General features: G+C 30.9%; 1 protein-coding gene and 1 long non-coding RNA gene across 10 annotated transcripts in view; one reads left to right on the top strand and one right to left on the bottom strand.

Annotated features, from left to right (window-relative positions):
* The window catches only part of LOC126749022 (plasma membrane calcium-transporting ATPase 2), a 160682-nt gene that overhangs the window by 79076 nt on the left and 59963 nt on the right, over nucleotides 1-21643 (top strand). Inside the window, exon 1 of one of the 9 annotated variants that reach the window (XM_050458618.1) lies at nucleotides 12610-13009. The exons of the other annotated variants lie outside the window; for them this stretch is intronic. The gene's annotated coding sequence lies outside the window, so the exon portion shown is untranslated. Of the gene's footprint in view, nucleotides 1-12609; nucleotides 13010-21643 lie in introns of those variants that run through there. 9 annotated transcript variants of the gene reach the window in all.
* Nucleotides 8433-21643, bottom strand: part of LOC126749024 (uncharacterized) — a 35616-nt gene continuing 22405 nt past the window's right edge. The window contains exon 3 of the long non-coding RNA XR_007664861.1: nucleotides 8433-8512. This is a non-coding gene — a long non-coding RNA (uncharacterized LOC126749024). The remainder of the gene's footprint in view (nucleotides 8513-21643) is intronic.

Here is a 21643-nt window from a genome sequence, read left to right as displayed (position 1 = left end):
AAACTCCGTTTGAAACTAAACATGCGAAGTAACAGCGCAATAAAACAAATAAATTTCAAAAAAAGTTTGGTCAAATTCTGCCTATGCTGGCCAAAATTTTGCTCGAGCTATATTTTTCCAATATTCTTTCAAGAGCAATAATTTTATAAACGGTTTTTGGGGAAATAAATAATGTATTTATGATAAATATTTTACCCAGGAATTATTGCTTCATATATTACCACGATTTGTTTGTGTTAGGCAGGTATTTGCCCAATACAACTATTATATTTTTAGACCGATAACTAATATTTATAAGAACATTTTCATATAAAGATCGCGCCGTTTATTAGATTTATTATTGATCCCTACAACTGTGTTATTTTAAATTAGACGTTTTAATCATGATGGGTGGTTTAATCGTGATAATAGGAAGCATTACATCATGTGAATGAGTTGATGTCATTTTTTTAAATACCGCTAGTAATGGCAATTTATGTTAACAAATTGTTAATCAGACAACTTTGATGAATTAGGAAGAATTTAATAATCATATTTTTGGCAACTACATTTATTGTTTTGAGACATCTGCCATTTAGAGGTTAAAGTAAAATGCCTTTGAAATGATACACTTTTTCTTTTTTTAAATTAGGGACCTGGGGAAGACTTATACAGTGTGGGACACACTGTATAAGTCTGTATGTATAGGACATACTGTACAAGTGTTTTTTGCAAATAATTTTGTCGAATTTTTGATTATTTATTATACAAAATTAATTTCCGTCAAGCTATCAAACTTAACATCCCATCTTTCGTCTTTATCAATCATCTCCAACCTTATTTTTTAGTATGTAGTCCTACAGACCAACTACTTCTATTTATGGTAAAATCATTATTGCCTTATTTAGAAGAGTTAAAGCATGATTAATTTAAACTAAAAAAAATCATTTAAAAGCCATGCCTTAGTCATTGTAACAGCACAGAGAAATTTCGATTCGACATGGTATATAAGTAAAAACTGATGAGTTTGTTTAATGGAGCGTATAAGATTAACAGTACAGGCACAGTGGTGTCCCATAGGCTATTCTTTATTCTAAAATAAATCATCAGCTCCAATGTCACGATCAACTATTTAACTAATGTCACGGTTAAATTTGTGATCAGTTTAAACTCTGTGAACGCTCTATAGATTTGTCATAATCTTACGGCCTAGATTCACCTCAAATATTGACCAGACTTAATCTTCCCTATCAAAAAAGTTGATTTCTTCACGGTAAATAATATTTGATTGACAGCATTCAATCATAAAGTTGATCATAACTAGTTTCCTCTTCTTCTAGAAGAAACTCCAAGCACAACCCCTGAATTAACTAATACACTGATACACTTTCAATAGCTACCTCCCTTTTAAGTTTTCACCAGCGCCAATTTCAAAATATGTAAACTTAACAATTAATTTTTTTTAAAATAAATAGATCATAACAGTGCAATATTAATTTAACAAAAGAATTACAATATCAATATCAATGGAAATGGAATAGTGAATGAATGGAAGCATTCCTTTGACAAGTTTTTAAATATAATTCAACAAAATGAACCGACCACAACCGAGTAACAAACTGCAGAACCACAGATAGAACAACCTACATATAAAGTAATTATCGAAGCTATCAAAACGCTTAACAGTAACAAAGTTAAATTCATACAGGTCCATCAGGGAGAAGCACTGTATAGGCAGATCCTTATATGGAGTCAGAAGAGTGGAAAGAAATTGCCTGATCATTCCTATTCATAAAAAGGAAGATAGAACAAATGCAGTAACTGTATCCTTAATCAACAAGGCATATAAGATTTTTGCAATAATACTGTTGAAACGCCTTAAACTCATCGTAGAGTCAGGACTGGGAGACTACCAGATGTGGGGATTAACTTTAGATAAGCATACAATAGTATTTTAAGAGTTAAGCTATTGGATGAGGTAGAGCTAGGAATTTCCAAAAAGCTAATTAAGTTAACAAATATGTGTGCCAACGTCTCCAGAAGTAGAGTTAAAGTGCGTGAGATAATGTTAGATACGTTTGAGGTGTTGGGTGGCCTAAAGCAAGGTAATACTCTCTCGCCGATATTTTTCAATATTGCAGTTGAAACAGCTATAAGAGGATTGGTATTGATGACCCAAGGGTTCTTCTAGGTTTCGCAGATGACATTGACGTGATTAGAATTACCGTAATATTGGTAAAGGAGTTGTTATATGAATTGTTATAGTTTTCTTAATAGAATATCAAAAGACACGCGATCAGAATGAGGCAGTAGTTAAGTAAGCAAGTTAGTAAATCCCGCCAGATGCTCGATAGCCAAGACAGTGGTTCTATAAGCTAAACTCTAAAGCTATACAGGAAACGGGAGAAATATTGGAATTTGTAATAGAATTTCCAGGGTTTATTGAATATCTAGAGGTACGCTGTACTTTCAAAATATTAGAGTTAACCAGGAGTTAGATATTTAAATATCTAAGACGTTTGTAATAAAATAACTAGGGGTTCATAATATAATATCTAGAGATTCGTCGTATTTGAAAATATTCAGAACAAAAATTTAAAACGTTTTATAGACTTTAATATCTAGAATTTGTAAGCTCGCTTTTTAGATATTTGCAGCAGAATATCCAGATATGCGTGTATGTCTAAGAGTTTGTAATAGATTATCGAATAATTTGGAATAAAATAACTAGGAGTTTGCACTGTATTATCTAGAGATTCTTTGGACCTAAAATGAATATAGGAATTCGTAATAGAACTTTAAGAGGTTCTTGAATATATAAAGATCAGCTGTACTTTTAAAATACTAGAGTTAGTTACTTGGAGTTCTTAATTTAATGTCTAGAGGTTTGTAATGAAATAGCTAGGGGTTCATATTATAATATCTGGAGATTCGTCGTATTTGAAAATAATAATCTAGAAATTCGTAATAGAATATCAAAATATTTAGAACGTTTTTTCTTTAAAGATCTAAAGGCGAAATAAATATACATATGGGGTTTATAATAGAATATCTAGGGGTTCGTAGCGGTAGATCTATAGGTACTACGTTGTACATTTAAAATTAAATGTTTTCTATTAACGGCCCAATAATCTTAGAGTTAAAGGGGTACGTTTTAAAATATTTAGATTTATGGTAATTTCATAGAATTCTAAGAATATTATAGATATGACTACTAAATAAAATATCTATAAGAGCGCTTTCTTATATAAAAAAAATATTATGCGGTTATAAATATTGAATTAAAAAAAATATCTAGGGATTCATAAATATAAAACACACATATCTACTATACCTTACCTGTTTATTAACTGAGCGAACTATTAACCCATTCCACAACCACCAACAACAACAAAATAGATCCACACAAAGTGTTTAAACACCTTGTCTATATAGAAAAATATTTCAAGAAAAAAAGAGCAAATAAATACATTCAATGGAGATCATTTAATGGAGACGGAAATCATTTAAATGGAGGTAGCGGAGCGAACAACCAGCGACATCTTGGGACACACTTTGAAAATTGGCGAATGTTCCGGAACAGTATATCGAATGTTTTAATTCACACCTAAATGAACAGAAGCACTATATATATTTTTCCCAATATAGGAGAACTTGCTAATAATAAACCTATAAAAAATATCTCTTGCAATATTAAGCACTGTTATAGGATATCATGTAGGCACTTACTCTTAATTCTACTCATTTATCTAAGACAGACAGTAATGGGTCTTAAAATTAACGAGCACAAAACGAAATACATGTATGTTGATAAAAGAACGAGAAGAGATAGGATAGGGAAAAACGATACAATGGGAGAATACAATTTCGAGAGGGTTTAATCAGTTTTAGTTACCTAGGGACCGCAATGAACGAGAAAAACAATATGTCTGTAGATGGCTGCACGCTCTAAATGAAGTTATTAATAGCAAAAATCTATAGAGAATCAAAATTTAAAATATATAAAACAGTTATACGACCAGTGGACATATACGGGAGCGAGACTTGTACACTTAGGAGTTGAGAGCGAAAAGTTCTGCGCAAGATCTTTGGACCATGCAAAGACCCAAGAACAAAGCAGTTTCGTCTAAGAACAAACAACGAACTAACTCTGAGAACTCTATGGGGAACCAGACATTATTAAAGTAAAGATTAGGCGGTCAGCCAAGACCCACTAAGGGTTGTACAGCTACAATATCAATGGATGCTGTCATGTATATACTTGCCTCAGGAATGTATGTAACAAACTAAAGAAGTCAATTTCAGAATATTGATTACCTACTCTGATGGTTCTAGAGATAAATTTATTTAAGTTATAAGTAGTATAGTGAACTGGATTGTGAAAACTAATATTGCCTCTTGTAGGTTTTGATGAAATATGCAAATCAATTTTTCCAACTTTAAATTCCTTTTTCATATCCATTTTAAAGTGCCTATTCTAATGATAATAATAGTGTCACCAGGTTAATGTATGCTTTGATTATGGGTACACAGCAGCTTATGGTACTAGTTAGTTGTCATAAAGCTGACTAGTAATTTTCATTCTTCAATCTTCATCATCTCTAATATTATTATTTTTGTAGTAAAATTACACGACAATTAGAAATTGTCGTATTTTTAGGAAATTTTACAGGAAATCATTCAGTTACATATTATCTGTATTCTATATGGATGCCCATAATCTTAACTTAGCAGATTTCATCTAGGTAGATAACATCTTTACTGAAATTATTTTTATGAAAATAACTGTTCGTTAGAGTTTCGTTGAGTCCGACTTTTTCTTTATTTAACTTAACAGCTGTGAGGTTTCTTCGTATTCGTATTCATATTCGTAAAATCTTCTCAATGAATCTTATTTTCCTTCTTGGTAGCACTAGCCATATGTATTTTTAAATTTAAAGAAAAATCAATTAAAAAAGAAGTGAAGAGCGTCATAAAAATGTGGAGAAAACAACAGCATAAAGATAAAAGAATGGAACAGTCGCTCGTTGAATGGATTTAACATTTCAGATTCAAATATATCAAAAAGTAAATACCGTGGATGCTAAAAAGTTTTGGCAACGGCAACTTTCGCATCTCCAAGAATTATTGAATTCGCGAACAGCTCGCCGCGGTAGTAACACTTGGCGCCGACCAGGCGAATCCAGATCTGCCAGACTCGACCGACCAACGTATTGGCGACGTTGCCAGGAATGATTATTTACCCTCACAACCGCGTCTAGCTAGTTACTAGCGACATTTAAAGGACAACGAACGTGAACTGGGAAAAGTTGACCTTTTCTGGATAACTTTTAACTTAATTACAAAGTCCCTGGGTATGTAGGAATAATGAATATTTGACCAAATCTAAAGCACAATTTAAATTCATCAGCAGAAAAATATTTAAAGCCCTTACAACTAAAAAGAATTATCGAGCCCATTTAAGTTATGCATTCACACATAATGTAAATGGCTACTATGACCCTTTTTTTAAATTTCGTTAAACAAAAGAACAAAAGTTACACAGAAGAACAAAAAAATTATAATTGCTATTCACTCAAGGTCGCTTTGTAAGGGCGGCGTTTTAATTTGTCCATTTTTTATTCCCGCAGTTTTGGACGTTTGCATTTTTATTATTGCTGCTCGGCATAAACTTATGTGACTGTTACAAGGGTGATGTTTGACGATAATAAATAAAAAAGTCTAAAAGATCAAGTATTCGGGTGTATGTACCGGGTGTTCAGGAACTTTGTCGACAAAATTTAAAGAGTGATTCTCCAACAAAAAATAAGAAAAAAAATTTATGTGAATCTATGTCCTAAACGTCTTACTTCGGATCTCTAGGTGTTAAACCTTTACAAAAGAAACAACAGTTTTATTTAATTAGGCTTTAAATAGGTTTATTATCAATGTAGATATTTTTTTAAAATTTGCAGATGTATTTTATGCATCAGGAGGCATTTTTTGACGTATAAGAAAAAAATTAATTTTTACCAGTGGCGTCCGTAAGGGGTTTATCGTAAATATTTTTTATTATATTATTTAATATTATTATTTAAAGAAGCAGTACACCATTGCATTTTTGTAAAATAAATTTTATTTTTTAAAACCTTGTTTATTTACTCTTTCTTTACTCAACAATTATTAAAATTATTTTTAATTAAGTTTGTTATTCTAAAATGAATTAACTTTAGCTTCTTGGAAAATCAATGCAATTTTTCAGTATTTTATACGATAACTAGGAGAAAAAGAAAACTGAAAGTGATTTTCAATTGTAAACTCCGAATAAATTAAAAAATTCTGGGCACTAAATTCTAGTGCTTTCTATTCTTAAAAAAATGCCCACTTTACTTCGGAATATATTGCAAGTTTGCCCAATTCTTTCCCAAACCTGCTCTCAAGTTTCTATGGGAACGGCATAACTTCTAATTTTAAATATCTCCAAATGCAAAAATCACAGAGATTTAAATCGGAGGATCTAGAAGGCCAAAAAATCAAACCACTCCTTTCTTCATTTATTTTGGTATGTCTAATTTAATTAAATTGAAGAATTCGCTGTTTCCTTAAAAACGAGCAAGATGTATTGAATCGGATGGACGTCATGTAGAACACTTAATGTAAATATTTTGTTTTATTTTATTCTGTTATTGTTGCTATTGTTTTTAGTATATTTTTTTATAAAGAATGATCTTCTATTTAGCTTAAAGTTTCTAAAAAATAAAATTATTTAAACACTAGAATTTAGTGCCCAGAAATTTTTAATTTATGAGGAATTTACAACTCAAAATCACATTCGGTTTGCTTTTTCTCCTAGTTATCGTAAAAAATGCTGAAAAATTGCATTGATTTTCCAAAGGAAGGTAAAGTTAATTCATTTTAAAATAATAAACTTAAGAAAAATAATTTTAATAATTATTGAGTAAATATTACCAATTTGACCATTACAAAAATGTTTTTATTTATATACGCAAAAACAGTGCATCAATTAAAAAAAAAAATCGAGACCACAAATTTGCTCAAAACTTAACAGGGATTTGAAAAATAAAATTTGTTTCAGAAAAATGCAGTGGCGTACCGTTTTTTTATTAAAAATTATTTACGATAAACTCCTTAGGGAAGCCACTGGTAAATATTATTTTTTTTCTTATAAGTCAAAAAATGCCCTCTGATGCAAATTTTTTTAAAAATATCTGCATTAGTAGTAAACTTATTTAATTTTCTCTAGATCACTCTGGTAGAGTTCCTGGACACCCGGTATATATATTCCGTTTATTTTACCGGGCGAGCTTCATTTTATTTAATTAAAAGTTGCATATTAATAGCATTTATGTATTTTGTTTAAATTTATATGTTTTAATGAATATATGCTCTCTTACTCGCAAACATACTTGAGTTATATGATATTTAATTTGTTCAATTATTTAGTGAATATTTATTAATTGTAATATCGGTTTATTCGGTAAAATCAAGAAGTCCAATGGTAATTTAGGGAGTAACAATGTCCATAATGATAAATCCATAATTAAGTCGCTCATTTTGTATTTATATTGTGGATACGACGATTATTTTATTAAGTTTTGAGTTTATTAATCTAATTTTCTGATGCTCCTTTTTTGAAAATGTACAAAGAGTATCTGATCTGTCAGGATCTATTTTTCTGGGTGTTTTAACTCCTATTATTTTTTCTTAATCGTCCTTCTATAGCTTGAAGAAAGAAGAAGAAAAAATACTTCTTTTACCTCACATAGTTTTCCATGGGATTTATTTTTTTCTTTTTTATTGTAACCCCATTAGTAATTTTTTTAAAAGTCGTCGATATTAATTTTTAACCAGGACATTCCTAACATGGTGATAAACCAGCGAGTGCAAATTAAATCTCTGGAGTAGAGGCAGGTGTTGTAATCGTCCTATGGGATGTCAGGGATTTCATCGAGTGCTGGGTGGGGTGGGTTGGGGGGTCTTCCGTATCCGAAGCAAGGGACTTTTATATGGAAACTAAATACCTTTTAGCACCCTTGACAGCAAAAATAATGGGAGAGTTGAAATATGACACAATTTTTTTTTATGTTTTGAAACTCTTTTACGCATGAGGTTTTTATTTTATTATTTATTTATTTATAAAACAGATAAGTACAACTTCATCAATATTATCTAGGCAGCGTGTATCCGAGGATATGAATATTAATTATAAATGTAAGAATTTCTAACTATACCTAGACAGAAACTATCTCTAGACATTTTATTACTAGTCTAAACTATGCTAAATAAGTAGGCATTTACAAGTAACTAAATATAGAAAAATACTCTACACAGATAAGTTATAACCATGATAAAGAATTAGTAATTATCCAGTTTTTTGTAATGCATTTATTTTTTTTATTTAATCATTCAGAGTACATATTTCTTGGAACTAAGTTAATAAGTACTGGACGATAATTTTGTGATGGTACGATACTATCGAGGCAGCTCACAGTTCTAGTTCTTATACAGGGTGTTCGAGACAAAACAGTCCACCCTGAAAAATAAATTGTTTAGCCAAAAAGTCGACTGATGTCTTGAATTAAATATAATGTTATATTCTCTACATAGCCCTATTTTTATCTTTTTATTTTGCCAATTCATTCTTCTCAAGAAATATGAATAAATGCGGATAAAAAAATAAATCTTACTCTAAATGACAAAAATAAAAAGTATCTTATCTCATTAAGTTTCTGAAGTCGCTGCGTATGTGTTTCTCGAAATAAATGAGGATTAGTGTCGCTGCAGTATCGACAATTATGTCTATTGACTTCACCATGTAAATAAAAGGAGCATTCGCCCGAGAAATAGACATTGTATAGCAAATTTCTCTCACGATTTAACTTATCACTAAAGTAATCACAAAATTGTACACGTCGATCAAAATCATCTTCATTTAGCTCATGTACTAGTTTGATTTTGTAGGCATGATATTTGTGTAATTTTAGAATTTTGTGAACTGTAGTTTTAGACACGCCAGATGCGGTAACAATTTTTCGAGCAGATGTATTAGGTTCCATCTCAATATGACTACCATTTTTACCACTTCATTTCTCACTGAATGCTGAACTTCATTTTTTCTGTTTGGTACTGACCCTGTTTCTTGAAGTTTCATCATCAAATCCATTTCATAAAGATGATTTACCCTTTTATCCGAATAATTATCATTAAAAGAACGTGCTGCTTCTCTAGCAGACTTATTTTGTTAATAATAAAGACCCACTAACTCAATTAGACTCAAAACTAAATTAGACGAATGCTACTGTTGTTATCAGCTCACTTCAACAAAACACCGATACCAAAATAAAAATAACTAAACCAACAAAAGCGTCGAAATGTGCAGGTATTTACTTCATATTTTGACGTTTTTGTTAAAATAACTGAATTTTCGGAATAAATTTTTTTCTTGATTAGTCAGTCACGTTTATTCGTATTTCTTAAGAACGGATTGATAAATTAAAAAAATAAAAATAGAGCTATGTAGAGAATAAAATTAGCTTTATTTTAAGGTATCACTTGATTCCCATTTCCATTTAAAAAAATTGATATGGCGGCTCTGGGGGGTAAGGGGATTTTATTTTTTATAACAAAAATGGTCAATCTATAGTAGAGGAGTAAAAAACCCAGATTCATTGAAAAGATGTTCCGTGGGAAATCCTTTTATTTTAGCATTATTTTCAATACATATTTTTGAACAATTAAGAGAGGGTACAGGAGATTGTGATTCTGCACCCCAATAAACTATACCATAATTAAGAAGCGACTCTACCAAAGCTGAATAGACTGATTTTATTAAAATATGGGGCAATATAATTCTGATTTCATAAAATTATAGACACCAAGATATTTACCAGACCTAGCTTATTTTATTGTATTTATACATTTGCAATCCTCTGAATCCATAGGGCATGTACGTTCATGGAGAAGTAAATGATTAATATCTGAACTACCTTTCAGAGTTATTGAAAATGGGATAAAAAATGTTTTGTTACTATTTAAAGAAAGCTGATAATCTTCCAGCCAACTTTCCATTATTATTTTCATAGCTTCTTCTGTTTGTTTTGATGCAAGTGGCCACCATGGTTCTCTTATTAGTAAATCTGTATCATCAGCGAAACATAAAAGTTTGCCCATTCTCTGACAGTCCAGAAGGCATATATTATCACATATATTAAAAATATTACAAGTAGCCTCAGCATGAAGTTTTGTCCTTTTCTTGCAATGTTACCAATTAAACATGCACAATGTTTCACTCCCTTAAACTCAGGGGTTTATTTATATCTCAGGAGCGATTTGGCCTGCATGGTGATGTCCATATGAACCGGTTCGCTCCGGATTATCAAAGAAAGAAGCAGCTTGTCAATGGCATATATCCAAAATACATCGATAATACTTCTGAGGCCTTGATTCCAAATCTAATATCTTTTGATGAAAGACTGGTGAAACTTTTAGGTAAACGGGATACTGGGATTCCAAAAATTACAACATTTCCTAAAACCTACATCTAGACATAAATGACCTATTTGGTTGCAGTTGCTAAGTCAAGAGCTCCAAATGAAATTATTGTGTTAACTGACAGCAATATCATCTCTTTTTTGTAGATGTGCCTGTGGAGGATGAAGCTGGTTCAAACCTAAAAAACATCTTTAGTAAAAATAATTTGCTAAAGGCAAAAGCTTTTAATGCTTTTCTATTAAATATCCAATCTTTAAGGAATAAAACGAACGAGCTTCATCTTCTGCTTATCAGCTGTGATTCTCTTGATATGGTTTTATTGAGCGAGCATTCGGTGAGATCAAGTAAAATTGGCTACTGTTTATATCCCAATTTTAATTTTTGCAAGCAAAATTCGATACATAAGGGTACTGCTATATGGCTTAGAGAGTCTCTTTGATTCTCCTTCACTAGGACAGAGAGATTCGACAGTTTTCTTTTGGAAAAAGTGTTTAAGTTCTCAGTGTGTTTCTGTATACATCTTAACTTATACAATCTTTGTATCTACAGGTCTTCCAGTGAGAATCTAGCAGTATGCTTGGAAAGGTTTGATTCTCTTTCATCCTTTCATTACATTCCAAAGTCATATTATGTGGTGATTTTAATGTCTATTGTGCTGATTAGCATAATTCAATCGCACGGCCTTAAGATGCACATTCATGTTCCCACACGTATTACAGCCTCCTCGAGATCTTAATTTTAATACATTTTCACAAATAATGACTCACAACCAGTTTCTTGGGATGGAATCAATGCCGCGTCGGATTCATTTACTTCTTTTTACAACGTAAAAAGAGACAAAGTTGATCAGAGTTTTCCCATTAAAATGCTTAAAAACACGAAATGTAAGTAATGGGTAACGCTTGCTCTGCCCTCAATCTTCGGTTCCTGACTAAATTGTGTCTATTTTATAAAAACGAATTACTGGTTTCATATTTTACAAACTATACGCGGATTTACAGAAAAACAGTGAGGGTTGCTAAAAGAAACGACTATCAGGCTCAGTTGCGTTCCTTAAACAATAGGCAAAGGAAAAGTTGGTCTATGCTAAATCAGTTTACGCAATCTCGCCATACCGGCACACCACCAGAGGTGGAAGTGAATAGGTTAAATGATATTTTTGTGATATGGTTATAGAGCTGTTGGAAGTTAATTCTGGTAGCAGGGATTCAGTTACATACCTTCAGCAAGTTTCAATTCCTAATTCGTTCTTTACTGCAGTTGGTCTTTACCGCAGAATGCTTTGATTTTTTTTGGCACCTATGGTCATTTTGATTTATGTTTACTGTTAAAACATTGTATGTATGCATGTATTTTGTTTTATTTTTAAGAGTAATTTGTAATTTTTCTATATCTGTACTTGTACACAAGATTCTATATTGCTTAAACCTTCCTTGAGGAACGCCAATGGAAATCTCAGCAGGATCACTATAATTGTCATTTATTTTAACGTTTTGTAAATGTCTGGTTAAAAATAAATTTATTAAATTATTGCAAATACTTCTGATTCCAATGTAATCCAACTTCTCCAGTAAAATAGAGTGGTCCACCATATCAAACGTCTTGTTCAAGTCTGGAAATACTGCAAGCGGTTTTTGTTGATTTTTAAAGCTCTCAGTTATAAAACTTAAAGCATTTTCTTTTAATTTACCTATTTGAAAGCCGTATTCATGCTGCGGCAACTTTTCTCTTATTGATTATCATGTGACGTATAATTCGGTAGCATATAATATAAGGCAGCAATTAAGATAAGATTAAGTGAGAACGAACAATAGATTTAATCCGGTTAGGGAAACTACTGATAATTCAATCAGTATAATGTCTTAATAAATTCCCCTAAGCAGATCTGAAAAAGAAGGAACTAGATCTTCAAGGTTGAAAAATGGGAAAACAACAAATAATGTTGGTAACGCAAATTGCCGACTACAAAAAATAAAAAGGGGGGCAAAACTTGTCGTGTCTCCCATGTATCGGCGTCAAGGGATGCTCGAATTGGATGGAGGGAGGGGGGATAAATTTCCCGACGGCGACGGGGCATTTTCCGCGCAAGTTTTCCGAAGATTTGGCAACGACGCCGTGAACACTCCGGCTGCTTTAGCAGTTTTCCGCTGAACCAGCGACCAGCCGGTTAGCATTCATCTGCTGAGTCCCAGATATTTACAAATATATCCGATCATTTAGCTCGACGGTATAGTTCTTACGTCATCACCCGACCATTTCTTCTCTTTAGTGCGTGTGTGGCAGTGCGTGTTCTCTAGTGACTTAAGTAATTTTAACCTCTATTTTTCCCGTATTTTTTTCCTTTTTTCGAAACTTTTATTTTATAATCCCGAAGTGCTTAAAGAAAAATGATAACTTCGCGTTCTTAGCGAAGTTTGGATAAAAGTGCGAAAATGTTGGATACGTTTTGCGAACCTTGCTTTGCTAGTGAACTGAGTTATGTAAAGAGTGTTACTCGTAGCTAACTTCCAAAGAACTTTTTACTGCACGTGTGACTCGAGTAAGTTATTTTCAGTTTTCTATTTTTAGTTTTTAGATAAAATGGTTTTCTTTTTGTTCCGATGCCGGCTCACTGAGTTGGCCGCATTTCTCTTTGGAAAGTGACAGGGTTGTCTCAGCGATTTTCATTCAACATTTCTATAGTAAATACCTTTAAATATTTATTGTCATTATTAAACATTTATTTCCGTAGATTCCTTTTCTTCTGGTTCAATTTCAACAATCAGTCTACAGAAAAAACTCCACCTTTTAAGAAATTGCTAACTGATTCATATAAAAATGTTTGACCTTACTCACACTGTTTTATTTTTTGATCTCAGCGGCTAATATTGATTTTTTGACCAAATATTTTTTAAATTTTAACACTCCTTAAAATAATTATTAAGTGAAATCTACAGGGACCAAATGTACCAAACTCCAGGGGGTGATAGAGGAGGCAATTTGTGATAAAAAAGTATTTTTTATAGTTTATACAGGATGTTCATAAATAATGGTAATAAATTATTTACCATTATTTATGAGACAGCAGATTACTTTAAAAAAAATCAGGTTATTTTTTTTAGTTCGAATGTCAAAGACAACCAAGATGAATTCATAAATTTTGCACTTATTCTGTTTTTATAACATTTGGCCAATGGCTTTCTTTTATAGGCCAATCAAATTTAATTTTTTTTTAATTTTGTCATAGAGGGTGTTACCAGCAGCATTTTTTTAAAACTCCGTAACTTTTTTAGGCTTGGCATAATTTTAATTTCCTATTTAAAATATGCATTGTACAAAAAATTTTAGTCAAAAAGTCCAATCCAAGTAGAATTTTTATGATTAAAAATAAAATATTAAGCATTTTATTTATATTGAGGTAATAAAGGAAACAAAGTAGAAGAAAGGCATGAAAAATATTCATTAAAAAAGTCGTCGTTATAATACAACAAAATAAATAACCTTTTAAAAATATCTCCGAATCTTTCTCCATGGCATAAAGAGCAGCAAATGAAAAAAATTTCGATGTCTTTTTAGGTCTTCCTCAGGTTAAAAAAAAACAAAAGATGGAACATTATACATAGAATTACGAAAAAATGAGCTAATAAAAATGCTAGTTTCATAATAAAAAAATATTTGGGGTCTTCTCATGAATTGTCATTCAATATTTCTATAGTAAATAGTTTTATATATTTATTGGAAAAATTTATTTAAAAGAGTAAATATTTATTTGCATAAATTAATTTTTTTTATTGTCATTTCAATAATCAGGCTACAGAAAGAACTAATATTAAATTTTTAGCTAGATATTTTTTCAGTGTTAACACACGTTAAATTAATTATTAAAAAATTATTAAAGCTGTCCCAAAATGCATAGGGTCAAAAAGTAGATAATTTCCGATCAGAAAGTTTATATAACATTCAGTCCGATTTCTCATAGGTCTGGAGTAATTTATGATTGAAGAAAAATAACGTAACTGTGGCGTCTTGAGGTACGTACACTCCTTTTAATAATTGATGATTTCTATACTAAAAATTACATAATTCTTTTCACAAATTTAATCACAGTCATGTTTCTACAAAGACTTAATCAACGTTGTCTGACACATGCTTTTTCACCAATTTGATTGTATGTACAATTCTTGTTAATTGTAATTGCACTGACAAGTTGTATTTTATTACCCATAAGTTCGAATTTGTGTTTTTACTTTAATCATATTAAACTAAGTATTAGACTTGCAGGATAGGTTTGGGTATATTTTCATAGTAATCGATTTTTTTACAAATTTACTGGAAAATCGTGTATCATTACACTTCATGTTATTTTTACACTTTGATTTGAAGTGTATTAATTTTATACGCGAAACTATTCAAAAAAAATCCAAGTAAATTTTTTATTATTTATGTAAGCGAAATTAGAAAATAAGAATGTATCTCGATTATAAAAACAGTTTGTCAAAAATATCTCTGCAAGAGGTATTCGTAAGTGAGGCACAAACAAAAATAAATATTACGTAGAAATATTGTATATCAGCCAAAAAGAATAAATTCCATAATAAATAAATAGGCGCATTTTCGAAAAAACGCTCAAACACATCGACTGGTACTTTTACTTGCCTATTTTCAACAACAATAAATAAATACAGAGTGTGTCGTGTAACAGTGGTCAACTGTTATGCCACTCAATTTTTGGATTCTTCAGAATATTCTAGACATATTTGATGTACAATGTCCTATACTATTTTTCAACTCTTTCGGAGATATTAACTGTTTCTACCAATTTATTCCACAAATTAAAAACAAAAAAAAAAATATTTGGTTCATTACAAAACACTCAAAAACTAATAAATAATACTGTTTATCTTTTAATTAAACAACAAAAAAAAAACAATTATGTCAATGTAGTGGATGTTCAATATGCTCGCCACGAAGGACCTGGCAACATGCTAAACTTAAACAGAAATTTCTTCTAACGTTACTCAACATCTCAGACGTGACCGAACTAATCCCAACCGTTATTCGTCTTTTTAAGTGTTAATTTAGTTTTGTAGACAATATTTTTGACGTCTCCCTCATAAAAAAAATCTAATGATGTCAGATCAGGGGATCGTGCTGGCCAGTCCATCGGTCCTCGCCTCCCTATCCACCGATTTAAAAATATTTGGTTGAGGTACTGCTGGATATTGATTTGGTAATTGGGTGCTGCTCCATCTTGCTGAAACCATATGATATTAGCTGGAACTTGTGGGTTTGCTGGATCAGGATATAAGTTTGTCAAAGTTGGCACGACATTATTTTGGAGCAGTGTTAAATAATTACCACCAAATTGCCATCAATGAATAAGAGACCTATGATATGATCTCCAACAATTCATGATGCCCAAACGTTGACTTTTTCCTGACCTTTATGTGGTTCTCTCATCTAGTGAGGATTTTCTTTAGAGCAATAGCGGTAATTTTATCGATTTTTATGCCCATGAATCCGTCCTCCTATCAAAATCGTCTTCCATGAGTTTCTGAGTTGGTATCAATTTATAGGGATGCATTTTATTTTCTTTCAATGTTCGAATAATGGATGAACGGCTATTATCGATCATTGTCGACAAGAAGTATGTGGATTTTCCTCAAACTTAAGCATAATATGCAATTTGGTATCATCACTTATTGTATTCGCAGCTTCTTATATGCCAAGCTCATGAAACTGCTTATTTTACTAATTGTCCCTTGAGGTATGGGAGAAAAATTGGGAAATTTTTCATGGAATAAGTGAGCAACTTGCATTTGTGTCCATGTGTTATCTCTATAACCAATTATCGGTATAATTATTATTTTGGTCGTTTCTGATGAACCCTTTTTCCGATAAGCAGTTACAACAAAGTTTGAAGAAAGTTCACTACGACTATGTAACGACTATGATACTGATAACTATTGCTGACGTAATATAAGTAAGAAGATATGTTTATTTTTCCTTTTTATTTACTACCTGGAAATGTGCAGATACCTATTTAATGAACAGTTTTCGAATAATATTGGAAATGTCTATACAAGAAGGGACAATCTTTATGTATAATCTGGAATGCAACTACTAAGCGAAAATGATTATTCATTAGAATTCAAATAATCGCAGAAATCTGCAGATCCTACGTGAAAATAAAAGTATGGAGAAGTTACTAATTTAAATGGGAAGTTTCCAGATAATAAGAGGAAATGTTCAGAATACTAAGTGAAAATCTACAAATACTAAATGGACATCTGTCCACCTAGGAAATTTCTCTTATTACCCGGAAAAAAAATAAAATTGTCAGGGAGTACTGGCGAAAGATATCACTTTAGATCGAGTTTCATCTTGTATCTAAAAGAAAATGAGTAAATGTATCGAAATTTTTCAGTTATCTGAATATTTTCATCTTCATTCAGTATCAGAATTCTGGATAAAAAGAAGAAACTGTCATCTGCTTATGCTTCAAAAATGTCCACTTTCTCTTAAAAAAAATTAATTTACTACCTGTAAATGCCCACTTACACATATACTGGACTATCGTATTGTATCGTCTTGTTCCATCATTTGTCCTGGTTTGAAGAAACTTTCCCTTAATATCAAGAAAACAAATTATGCATACTCAATTCCTTAGACCGTCATACCAAAGCATAAAATAGAAAATGTTGAAGAAGTAATAAAAGGCATAAAAAATATTAAATATCTAGGAATTATCATAGACAAACACTTGAAAAGGGAAGAACATACATGTATTGTTTATAACAAAAAAAATCTTATACATAGATTTTATCAACTACGAGAATTTCGAAATAGAAAATTACTGCTGATAATTTATAAGTCACTGGTTGCGGAAAATCATTCTAAAAATAATATTTAGGAAAGATAGATTCTACCCTACTGAGCTATTATTCTGTCAAGAAAATATTTACGGCATTTGAACACTGTATATGTGAATTTTATGTTCTTTCACTTTAAAGATCAGTGAGTTTATGCAACATCCTAAGCATGAACATGCAACTAGGTTTAAGAGGGCAGTAATCTAATGAATAATTTAATTTATATAGCAGCATGGCAATTTGACATGATTGTAATGATTTGATCATACATATGTCTTTCCAGCACCTTGGATACTAATAGGGCGTAAATCTTTAACTTCTTTGGGGTTTAAAACTTTTGCAAATGTTTCAAAGCCAAAGTCTGGAAATTGATTTCTAGGGAAGTTAAAAGCCATGTTATTTTGATAGAAGATATTTCTTCTTTGCATGTAGTGTAATTCAAATTATTAGAGCTAGCAAAGGTATGTTGTGATCATTTTTTGCTCGTACATTATTTAAGTTTTTGACCATATCCCAAAGGGGTTCTATATACGTTGCGAAAAAGGCATTTTTCACACCTATGGTTCAGGTAGTAAATTTTTTTAAATTACGATAGTACTGAACTATATAAACGCAGAAAGTCATGTATAGTAGAATGGAATATAATCGCACCTCACGTTATTTTTCTATGTTGGTTTATATTCATAAAGTATATTAGTTTTATACGCCGAACTACTTTAAAATAATCCAGCACAATTTTTATCATTAAAAATAAAATGCAGAAAACAAAGGAAAGGAAGGCATGAAAAATAATGATCTCTGTTAGCATGCTTATTGACTATTCATTAATTTTGATTGAAAATACTTCTTTTCTTCGTTATAATACAACAAAATAAATAACCTTTTATAAATATTTCCTAATGTTTCTCTTTCAAAATCATAATAAAAACAATTCTTAAAGACTTTGTTGACATAAAGAGCAGCAAATTAAAAATATTTGACGTCCTTCTTGTTAAAAAAACAAAAAATCTGGTTAAAATAACGAGCCAATAAAAGATCGAAATTTTACCTTAGCAAATCATTAGGTTTTTAATTTGCTGTTGTTTTGCGTTATTTACGTAGTCAGAACCCTGCAGAATAAGGGAGTAACAATAATCCTTCCAGCTTTCCTTTAACCTGATTTAATAACCCTGGGTGTATCAAATTATTTTTTATTTCTCGCTAAAAAACTATATAAAGCCATAACTAGCAACAAAAATTAAATAAAAATAATTACAACATCCACAGGCAATAGACGATTTTATCGCGGCAGATAAAGCCTGGTTTCTCAAATCAGGCTTTTATACATTTAAAACGTCAATAATTACGTAAATTCATTATATAAAAATAGAATTTTTATTTAATATTGGCGTAATTTTTTATCCTCGTCTCGTTCCATCCAGGTAGCACAAAATTATTACATGCTCAGAATATCTTGTAGGCATATTCAGGGAATATTTTAGATCACCATAAAGTAAATACATGCAATATTTTTTCATCTTTTAGAGTATATCCTAGGCATATCTAATTATTTATATCGATTGTTAATTTAAAAGTCAATATCTGGTCAAATATAAGAGTTGGAAAATCGGTTTGGAATAACGTAATGTCATAGAAAGTAGAAAAACTAAAACCACCCTCTGTTGTTGTATCGTAAATTAAGGGTCTCTTTGAGTAGTGTTCAGCTAAACAAGAAAAGTTGTCATATTTATACTACTTAATAAGACCTTTAATTAAAGGTTTGAGAAAGAGGGTGGGATGGGTTTTGGCGTAACTGACCGTTAAAAGCTCTAACCTAAAAACTTAGTGGTTCTAGTTCCACCAACCTTTCTGACTGTATAAATATTTCCTGCATTTTTTTCCTTTTACGCGGATCCTTTTTTTTTAAATTCTTTTTTTCTTAAAAATAAATTCGCATTAAGATTCTTTTGCATTAAACTGGAACAATACATCGAAATTGCTGCAGCGAGCTTTTATAGGATTGGCTTATACGGCTTAAAGTTTGCTGATAAAATATGCGGTTACTTGTTTGTTTTTTTAAACAAATAAATGAGCTTGAGTTAAAAATACTAAGGTATGGTACAAGCAGAAGATAACAAATATAGATACATTAATGTCACTTGACAATTATAATTTTTAAAATGGTATATTAACTGCAAAAATTATATATAGATATTCGATGTGATTAAAATGTTGGTGCACAAATAAAATTGTGAAAACTATTTATATAGAAAAAGGGGTTTTATTTATTTTAAAAATTATGCCGCTAAAATATCTGATAGATATAAAAAATTAATATTTTCTTCATATCTGTTAATTATATGCCAGGAATATTGATTGCCTTTGCATGTACGATATTTGGCATATTCATGGGATATTCCAGACATATATTTCATCACATCAGATCCTTAAGTCTGTTAAGAGAAAAACATCATGATATGGTCAAAACATCAAAGGGTTTACTAGCCAATATATCGCGTGGTGCAAACCAAGAAAGAGTAATTAATAATAAATATTTAAAATTTATTTTTTTCTTGCACAAATATTTAGATAGCAAAAATACATGTATCCATTTGTTCCGAATTGCAACTACTATAATTTTGAGTATTGGGATATTCACTGTTGAAGGTAAATATGCTCTGATTAGTAAAACTTATATTTTCTTATAACTTTCTGTCTTTTTGCGAAATGAAAACCATCGAATTCTGTCACCGTTTATTTGCTTTGATGCGTTTTGTATTTCTCGTTTTAACATTCATACCAGTTTGATCCATGAAGCTAGCAATAAACTCTATTAAAAGATACATAAGATTTCCTATATACTGCATAAAGGAAGCCTTTTTTCTATATGCTTTCATTGAAATATTTATTTTAGGGTTTTAAAATAATGAATATACTAAACCCAGAGCCATGACTTAAAATAAAAAACTCGCTTGTTAAATTAAGTAAACTCTCGGAGTAAATAAAAACCCACTCGTTTTAAGATTTTCACGAGACAAGTAACTTTTGTTTCGCAAATAAGAATACTGAAGCTTTCCTAACAAAAAAAAAATACGATAAAATAAACCGTGGCAAGATAAAATTTCCCTTAGTTCTTACGCCGGGATAATAGCACTTTCTGGGGCAAAAATTTCGGAATTTATTATTCCCAAAAACGTTTTTATTTTAATAATGCTGGATGAGTATATGGTCGAATTTGTTTATGCAGTTGTAAAACTGGTCCGAGTAAGATATTTTATGAGAAAAAAAATATTTATCGCAGAAAGTCATGTAGGTCAAACGAGACCATTTCGTGTTGCATTAAAACGGTAGGTAAACCTGTTCAACCAGTAATTTCACATCGGTGAGCAAAACCCATGCAAGCTTTCGTTTTTTTTTTAAATTATTCAATATTTTCTTAGGCTACTTCTTTTCAATGTTAAAAAAATATATTTAAACTTAATATCCGCAGTTCGATTAAATGACTAAGACGTTTTATCTAATTTAACATTATACCTAAAAAAATGTGTCGGGAGGTACTCGACCAAAACAATAACGCCTATTAACTTCCTGTACATTGTGTGAAACAAAGAAGCTAAAGATTTTTTACATAAAATCCATTAAAAAGCGCTCATTGTATCGTTAAACGATACAATAAAAGATAATAGTAATTAAGTAAACCAGGAAAAAGGAGCGATGAAAGAGAAAGCTATTGAAAAGTATTTTATAGCATCTCTATGTCGCGTCGTGCTAAATATTTCAATATAATATAATAGGCAATATGTTTTTAAAGTTATAAAGCTCTAAAAATTCTCATAAAAGAACCCCATTGAGAGGTAGAAGACGTGACTTGCCAAGGTATTTCAAAACAACTTGAAAATTGAGGATCAGTTTCAGGAGAAAATATAAAATTTTGATTTTTATGTGCAATTTCTGGCAGCCAAATTCGAAACGACTATTTTAAAAGGCTAAAGTATGTAAACATTGTTACGGTGATGTACAATGTACAAAATTGAAACATTAAAACGCTGGGTATATTATCAGCTTCCTTTTTTCCACTTATATGCCAAATTGAAAGTTCTGCCATTTTAATATTAAGAGGGTCTAGGATACGTTCAAATTTTTAAATATAAGAAAAATTATAAAATATCCAGAGAAATGTATACAAAATTTCGGAAAATGATTGTTAACTTATGAGATACCTTTATTTTTAAACCAATTTTAAAATAGACGTAATTCAATTTTTAATTTACCATGTGACGTATTGTTTTTGTCAATTAACCACCACTAGTTTTTGGAGATTTTTGATCCGACGTTTCGTATTT

Source organism: Anthonomus grandis, chromosome 22 (assembly GCF_022605725.1).
Source record: "Anthonomus grandis grandis chromosome 22, icAntGran1.3, whole genome shotgun sequence".
NCBI classification, from domain to species: domain Eukaryota; kingdom Metazoa; phylum Arthropoda; class Insecta; order Coleoptera; family Curculionidae; genus Anthonomus; species Anthonomus grandis.
This window is presented reverse-complemented; position numbering and strand designations above follow the sequence as displayed.